This window comes from Taudactylus pleione, unplaced genomic scaffold (genome assembly GCF_031769625.1).
Source record: "Taudactylus pleione unplaced genomic scaffold, aTauple2 ptg000329l, whole genome shotgun sequence".
NCBI classification, from domain to species: domain Eukaryota; kingdom Metazoa; phylum Chordata; class Amphibia; order Anura; family Myobatrachidae; genus Taudactylus; species Taudactylus pleione.
The window spans coordinates 8988471-8997349 of NW_028284730.1; the positions used below are offsets into that span (position 1 = coordinate 8988471).

The 8879-nt window shown below is 38.8% G+C and overlaps 1 pseudogene; it reads right to left on the reverse strand.

Moving 5' to 3' along the window:
- Positions 1–660: 660 nt before the first annotated feature.
- LOC148509328 (olfactory receptor 1E16-like) lies at positions 661–8660 on the reverse strand (annotated as a pseudogene).
- Positions 8661–8879: the final 219 nt, after the last annotated feature.

Here is an 8879-nt window from a genome sequence, read left to right on the forward strand (position 1 = left end):
GAATAATCAGACAATTCTAGTCTTTAAAACAATATTTTTAAATATACATTAACAGAATATAGTTTTTCATGGCTTAAGTCATGGACTTCAGGCAAATAAAATTGCAATTGCTTACTGAAAACCCACCTGTTCACCAAAGCATACCCTTCCACCACATAACCATGTTACCAGGTCTCTGTCCCCCCCGCCTCAGCCATCTCTACCTTGCCTACTTCCTGCACTCAGGTCCCCCTCTACACACTCATGCCTCATGTCATCTGTCCATCTCCCCTCTCCCCTAGATTGTAAGCTCCTAGGAGCAGGGTCCTCCTCTCCACTGTCTCCTAGCACTTGACAGCCTTCACCTTCAGAGCTGTAGTGTGTATGGAGAATTGTGTTGCTAATTGTTACTTGTATTCTGTTTATATTTTGGTTACTGTATTGTAATGGAATGTTCGGTGTACCCTTTACTGTATGTACAGCGCTGCGGACCACTTGTGGCGCCCTATAAATAAAATGTAATAATAATGATGATAATAATAATAATTTTAAACTATTTACCAATTTTAATTTTAGCATGTCTTAATTTAGGCGTAAGGATATCATTGCTAGATAAACAATGTTCCCCTTGAAGTTGAAATAAACTACAAAGAGTTACTTTTCTTTAGGATTATACTTAAGTTAAACAAGATTCCTCTTGAAGTTGATTAACTTTTTAGTAGCTTCCAAAACATCTTTGTTCCTCAAAGTATAGACAAATGGGTTTAACTTGGGAACCACAGCCACATAGATCATTGAGATCAAGTTATCTTGTTCTTTGGAATGATCAGATTCAGGTTTAATATACACAAATAGTATTGGCCCATAGAATAATATGACAGTGGTGAGGTGGGAGGTGCAGCTGGAGAAAGCCTTAAGTCTCCCCTCAGAAGAATGTATCTTCAATATGGTGGAGATTATGTAGACAAATTATGTTATAGTAAGTGAAAATGGTATAAAGGCAATAATAATATCTTGAATAAACATAAAGATTTCCCTACTTGTAGTATCACTAGATGAGTGCAGTCATTGTTTTTAGATCACAGAAGAAATTATTAATTTTGTGTGAATTACAAAAAGATAATACAGATGTAAGCAATGTTAGCAGCAGTGAGTTCATAGCAGATTCAAGCCAGCTGCAAACAGCCATTATAATGCATATACTTTTATTCATGATCAATGTATATTGCAAAGGCTTACAGACTGCTATGTAACGGTCATAAGCCATGGACGTCAGCACAAAAATATCACAGATAGCACAGAATGTAAAGAAATACAATTCATGCAATCCTGGAAGGATATCCTGTTGTCCTGTGTTATCGTGATGTACAGCAATTTTGGGAGAGTGGTTGAGACATATGTGATATCCACAGCAGAGAGATTGCACAATAAGAAATACATTGGAGTATGTAGCTTGGTCACAAGCAAGATAAGTGTCATAATTAACAGGTTTCCAAAATAGTTAATAAATACATAACCAGAACTCCAATATAAAGTAGAAGTTGTTCTGTTGTAGAAGTAGAGATTCCCAAGATGTGAAATTATTTGACTGTACTGTTTTGACACATATTCATATTTTCTGTCTACCTAGAGGATGATAACAAGCACATGAGATTCCTCAATGCATTGAATCTCTGGGCAAAACAGCAAAGTTTTAAAAAAAAGAAAATTTTAATTAATGGATATTCTACGACCTCACAACTTATGTGTAGCCCTGAGTCCTATTATCAGCCATTGTGTGCTAATCACAGGTAAAGCATGTGGCACAAAATCAAGTAATATAGTTCAATTAAACCAAAACTTGTCTGTAACAAATATTATATTAAAAATATAGTGCACCTCCTGTGTATGTTAGTAGATTATTTTGACTGTTTTTTTGTCAATGTAATGTGTGTGAGAAGATATATACTGTAGATAGATAGATACAGTAGATAGAAAGAAAACAGAATGCAATATGCTAACCAAATACAATGTAATCATGTAAAATGTTATGTATACTGTGTCAAACATTGTAAAGCCTTTTTTTTGCCTGATAGAAATGCATGAAATAAATAGATTCAAATAAGAACAATCTTTAATTATATAAATATTTAAATATAATTACAAGTTATTTTCAAGGCTGGTGCTAGGTATCTTTGAGTAGTAGGCAATACTTAAGCCTACCATCCTACTACCCCTAATACCCACTTCCCAGCCCCATGCACTTTGGGGGTCCTAAAGTCTGGAATAAACAAAGTAAAAAAATTGTCACAGTAACCTGGCAACATATATTTTTATATATACTGTCTGTATATCCACTGCCCATGAATTTTTTAATGCATACCCCCACTGTATTACAAGTTTTTCTACCACATCATAAACTCCTCTCACCACCATTTATTTTACACGTCACTGATGCCAATGCCTGCCTACCAGCTTTTTATATAAAATGACACCAACTGCCCACCAGCTTTGCTCACACATGCCCAAAGACAAACAATGTTTCTAGCACATGCCAGTCTCCACCAGCACATTTTCTCACATGCCACCACCTGTCCACCAGTGTATCCTACCCATACTAATTTTCCCTCCAGCTTTTCACAAACATTCACCCTTATCACTAGTGTTTTCCATGTTTCCCTTTTCTTACTTGTTTCTTCTTATGTTGATCTAGATTCACAGAAAAAATTGCACCAGCTGCTTTCATTGTAGCAATCATAAGAACTTCAGTGAGAGTGATAATATTTGGCCTAATCACCGATCCAGTTATCATTAGAGAATGTGATCACATATCATTAGAGAATGTGATCAGATATGGTCTCTCTTCCACAGGGAAGGATCAACATTTAGGTTTTCTTTGCAGAGTTTTATAATACTCATTAAAAATTCAACCCAATCACTAGCTATTATTTAAAAGAGCGGCATTTGGAGAATCATTTTTTATAAACTTAATGCCTCCAAAATGTAAACCCTACAGAGTTTGATAATAACACTCAACAAAACTTTAAACTTAAGCTTGAATTTAGCAAACAAACCACCCATAACAAATTTAGGTATATAACTCCCAAATTCCTAAATCAGGCCTTTTATCTAAACCATACTCCTCCTCTTACAAAGACTTATAAGCTTAGACATTCCTGCCTTTATCATTAACAGATCATATAGCAATTGTAAAAATTATGCTGCATCCCAACATGTTAAACACAACCTGATATTTACCCCTTTACACATCTATTTACCCCTTTACAAAATCTTTGTTACATTCAAAAATAAAATAAAAGCTTTATTTGGCCAGGTAATGAAAGCCATAGTAATACAATCTACTCTTCACAAACCTGCAACAGTGGTGGTGGGGATGTACTTCTTCAAATGTTGTTATATTATTAAGTGTCTATTTTGAATCAGTTCACCCAGTGGCAAGGCACATTCTACCTAAATAGCAGTGATATTGACCATTAGTCAGCCCAGGCCAGGGATGCCTGGGGAGTTGGTGACCCCCAGAAAAAAAAGGGATTTTCCCGCCAGCACACTGCAGCAAAATCAACAAAAATACTTGAATCCTACATAATAATAAAAATTCAGAGGTATTGGTTACATACATTTGCAAATATATGAATAAGCGCTGGGCCAACGTCAAGGCTCCTCTATACCAGCGTCCCTAACCTTATGGGGTTCACGTCCGAGATGCAGGGAACCCCAAAAGAATCCAGCCAAGGACCATCCCCAGGGCATCACACGAAAAAGGGAAAAAAAGGTGAAAGTGAAGTGTAAAGTATAGTTGTGTAAAGATAAATCAATAAGTGTTAATATAATGGTAAGGGGTTAAAATTACATAAATAATAGACAAACAAATAGAAAGGTGATAGATATTTTTTTATGTGAATTAAGTGGTGATGCCCTGAAAAAAGGCCCAGCCAGAACAACTCCGGGGGCCCCACGCCCAAACACTCACCCCAAAATATTTGTTGCTACCTAATAGTAGCACCCACTCTGGGTCATATAATTACAAATTAATGTACTGCATAATAACAGTACATGTATAAGCTGAGAGCAGACTCACCTAGAAGGTACCCCAGAAACCTCCTAATGGCACTATTCAGACCAGCCTGGCCTAGGCTGATAACCCAGGGCTATCCCCACCACCCCTGGGTGGTGGGTGGCAGGTTGATAGTGTAAGGTGTAATGTAAAAATTAGATTTTTCATCATTGTCTTTACAGTGGAACTACAGGTCCCAGCAAGCCTCCCCCGCATGCTGGTACTTGGAGAACCACAAGTACCAGCATGCGGGGCATTAAGGGCCCACTGGTACCTGTAGTTCACCTGTAAAGAAATGGTTAAAAAAACACACAACACACCGTGATAATAAAGCTTTCATGCATCCATAAACACACTTACACATACTCACCTGTTTCCAGATGTTCATGTCCCCTTGTCAACGTAAAGTATCCCATCGAATTACCTGTAAAAAAAGATCCAATACACACCTTTATGTCCCTCGATGATCTCTGCAGAAATCCAATATGTGGGCCGGATACAGTGTAACAACATGCTCCTGCATGCACTAATGTCTGCTCTTGGGAAAGAGTTGACATCAACCCCGGGCTGCCGGCCAATCAGCGGCGGCTAACATTAGCAGTCACTCATTGGCTGGGACCCACGTGGAGGAGCTGGTCATTGGCTAAGCCCACGCGGGTCCCAGCCAATGAGCATCTGCTAATGTTAGCCGCCGCTGATTGGCCAGTGGCCCGGGACTGATGTCAACTCGTTCCCACGAGCAGACATTAGCGCAGTGTAACATCATGCACAAGGGACATAAAGATGAGTATTTGATCTTTTTTACAGGTAAATCGATGGGATACTTTACATTGACAAGGGGACATGAACATCTGGAAACAGGTGAGTATGTGTAAGTGTGTTTATGGATGCATTAAAGCTTTATTATCACGGTGTGTTGTGTGTTTTTTTAACTATTTCTTTATAGGTGAACTACAGGTACCAGTGGGCCCTTAATGCCCCGCATGCTGGTACTTGTGGTTCTCCAAGTACCAGCATGCGGGGGAGGCTTGCTGGGACCTGTAGTTCCACTGTAAAGACAATTATGAAAAATCTAATTTTTACACTACACCTTACACTGTCAACCTGCCACCCACCGCCCAGAGGTGGCAGGGATAGCCCAGGTCTATCAACCTAGGGCAGGGTGCCCTGGAGAGGGTGACCCCTTTATTGGGGGGGTCCCCAACTCCCCAGGGATCCCTGGCCTGGGCTGACTAACGGTCAGGGCTGATGCTGCAGCTGGGGGGTCCGGTGAAAAGGCACCCCTGGCTGTGGCATCAGTCCCCCGTTAGAAAGGGTCCAGGGCTGGTTTAAAATATATGGAGGACCTCACATAATTTTTTTTTCTCTGTATATTTAAAACCAGCCCTGTCCCTGCTGCCTTGTGCTGGTTCTTACATTACAGTGGATACCTACACATATTTTCCCTGTAGTGTTAAGATCCAGGACAGGCTGGCAAGCCAGAGGCTGGTTAGTGTTTTGTGGGGGGGACCTCACATCATTTATTTTTTTTTAAACATTTTTCTAATTTTTACAAGGCTTAACACACAAGCAGCAAGCACATATCTCACTGATATGTGCTGGCTGCTAGCTCGGGAGAAATTTGCAGAGAGAAAAACACTGCAATCTCGGGTGAGTAATCTCCTGCAAAACGAGTTACTCAGGAGAGATATCTCGTTCTGCTTCACCATCGGCAAACTCGTTTAGCCTCAAATCGCCTGTTGGTAAATTTGGTAAAATAAAAGGGATTAAATCACCCGAATTTTGGCGAGTTGTAGCGAGATAAATCACTTTGAAAATCGGGACCATCTTGAATCTTATATATACAGTATAAACTGGGTTGTATGCCTTTGGAGAATTAATTAACAGTTTGCCACTGTGGGACCAAGTCTCACGTAGGAACATAATTATATTAACACTAAGAGTTATAGAAAGAGTTATATAAGGATATTTTTTAACTTGCAATTTTTAGTACAAAACATGATTTCAAAATAGACTTGCATGATACCTTTGATAATTTTCCATAAATACTTGTACATTCGTAATTTTCTCAAACTTTATTTTATTTAGCTTAAACTTTATTTTATCCATACTTCACAGTCTTATACAAAGTATTAACCACTTTACAGCTTAATATTCCCAAAACAAAGTTTAGAAATTGTAAGGGTTTTTTATGATTGAATTAGGTCAAGAACATCTATTTAAAACTAATCCAACTAGTTTATTATAACAAAATATATATTTTTATACACTGTATACCATAAAATAGCAATTGTTATGGTACACTGTGCATAGACTTTAAAATATGGAACTATTCCTAGTTGGTGGCCCAGTTCTGATATTATTGATTGATACAGGATTGTCATATTCAAAAGGACACATGACATTTTTTCTAATTATAATATTGGCTCCACTTCCCCCTCCCCCCACAATTTATTGGCAAGTTGGTAACTTTTGAGAAATTGCAACACGCTGTGGGGCAGAAGCTCTACTATGTTTATATGTCACTGGGAGCTGCTCCTCTCTGCAGTCACTGGGAATAAACTGGGGGCTAAGGGCTGTTTGCTTTACATTTCCCTGGTGACTGCTCCTCTCTGCAGTGGCCTGGTGTACAGTAGGGGGCTGAGTTCTGCTGGATTTACATTTCCCTGGTGGCTTTCCCTATCTGCAACCACTCGGAGGAGGGTTCCCCCGGGCTACCCAATCAGTGATAAGCTGCATGGTCCACGCTGGAAGAGGATACAAGGATGCAGTGAGCATTTCTGACTGGTGTGACCATGCCAGGCAAGTGGTTAATTCACCTGTGACATATCCTCTTTGATGCTACTGGAATAATATTCACTTGAGCTCTTTTGCTGCACAAGCTTAGCTGATCCGCCTGAGGTAGTCTTATGTGCTAACTAAGTACTCGCAATAGCTCTATGGGTTTGGAACTACCTCAGCAAAAAACTGGAAAATATTATTGTACTTTATTTTACACATGAAAACACGAAGCATATTAATATTATAAGTAACAAAAAGACACAAAAAGCCTCCAGTACAATCCTACACTAAACAGGCTATAATCACTGATCCACTTGGAGCAATGTCCAATAAGCAATCCAGTTTGGTGTCTTCCTGTTTTTGGCAGGTACACAAGGTAACAAGTTATATTGAGACTTGAAGATCTGAACATTGCCACAATCCTAGACCAGCCCAACAGGAACTGTACTCCTAGTCAGTGCTGCTCTGAAGAAGTAAAAGTACTTTTAGGTAGAGTTCCCCCTTTAATTCTGGTTCCCACTGTGGTTGCGGCTTAGGAAGGCCTGTTTTAGATAATGATTCTTATTCAGATTGGATGAATGTTTTTTGAAAGTCTCTCTGCTTGCCTTCCATTACATGATGTGATCTTGGCAATCTGAAAGAGTCCAGTGAAGATCAAAAGGGCTTTCACTACCTAAAGTTCCAACAGTGGTGGGTGGCCTAGATCATCATTGGGGTGATATTTACCTGATTCTCGAGTTTCTTCTCCTGGGACCAGCCAAGTCTGTGTTGTGGTGTTGATCAAAGATGCGTCCTTGTCCTTCCCCTCCTGTTGTCCCCTTCTTCTCCTCTCATTTCCCTGAGCCTTCCTCTACAGCTTTAACTTCCAATCTGCATATTCAGAAGACAACTATGCTCGTTCTTGATTTTACCCATATTATACATTGTATCAGCTGCATGACAATATTAATGCCATATACACATAAAAATAAAAAGACAGTTACCTGTGCTTGTCACTAAAAATCTGTGTGTAGCTAGAAAAATAAAAGCATGAGGAATTTGTTGATATTTTTTAACACAATTAAGCTTGCAGTCCAGTATCAAGGGTTCCTCACTCATTGTAAGTGCCTATACTGCCATATATTGTATGCTTTAAACATCATTTAATTGCAGTTAAAATGCACTCACCTCCCAGATACGGAGGATAACTTAAAAATAAGAGCTGGCTTGTGAGCCACACTCAAAGTCCATATATAGGCTTCATATACAGCAGCCAAGACAACATCAGGTTACATTTTGAAAAAAAACAAAAACAGAATAAAACATGCCCGTGCTTGGTTTTTCCAATATTCTATATGGAACCAGCTGTGTGCAAAGTTAATGCCATACTGTATATTAGGGTGGCTCTTATTTTAAAACTTTCTGATTATAAGTCTCTCACCCACTTATGTAGATCCTTTTCCTTAGAAAATAAGGTGCACCAAAAATCATTATGATCTGACGTTGTTTTACTTTGTGCTCAAGCAATGTGTATTTTGAATTAAAAATGGGTTATTCTGTAGAGACCGTACCCTATAATAGCCAACAGAGCCAAAGTGAGTTAAAATAATTGTAAAGTCTTTTAGCTTTTACATTCTAATAAATGTTTATTAAAGTGCAGAACATATTTCACAGAGTAACATTGGTTGCCCCTATCTCTAATGGGTGAATGCAGTTCATCAGAGCTTGTGGTAGACAATTCCAGAATTACATCTTTTTCATATAGGCTCTTCTCAGTTTTTGATTTTTCTATCCTTGCAATTGTTGCTTGTCTCACTCTTTCTGTATCCTCTTCCTTTTTGGTAAATACTTTATCTACTCCTCTCATTGCACCTTGTCTTACTTTCCCTTTGGCCCAATCAAAAACTCATTGTCCTCTGTAATCGTCATAACCTCACACTTGCTTCTTGTTGAAGGTGATGCACTAGTTGCCATTATGACAGTTACACTCCTACTAATAATGATGATAATCTGCTGTAGTAATCTTAGACTGTCGTACTGATATCTTCAAACCCGTGATAACACAGAGCACTTGAGCACACCTTAA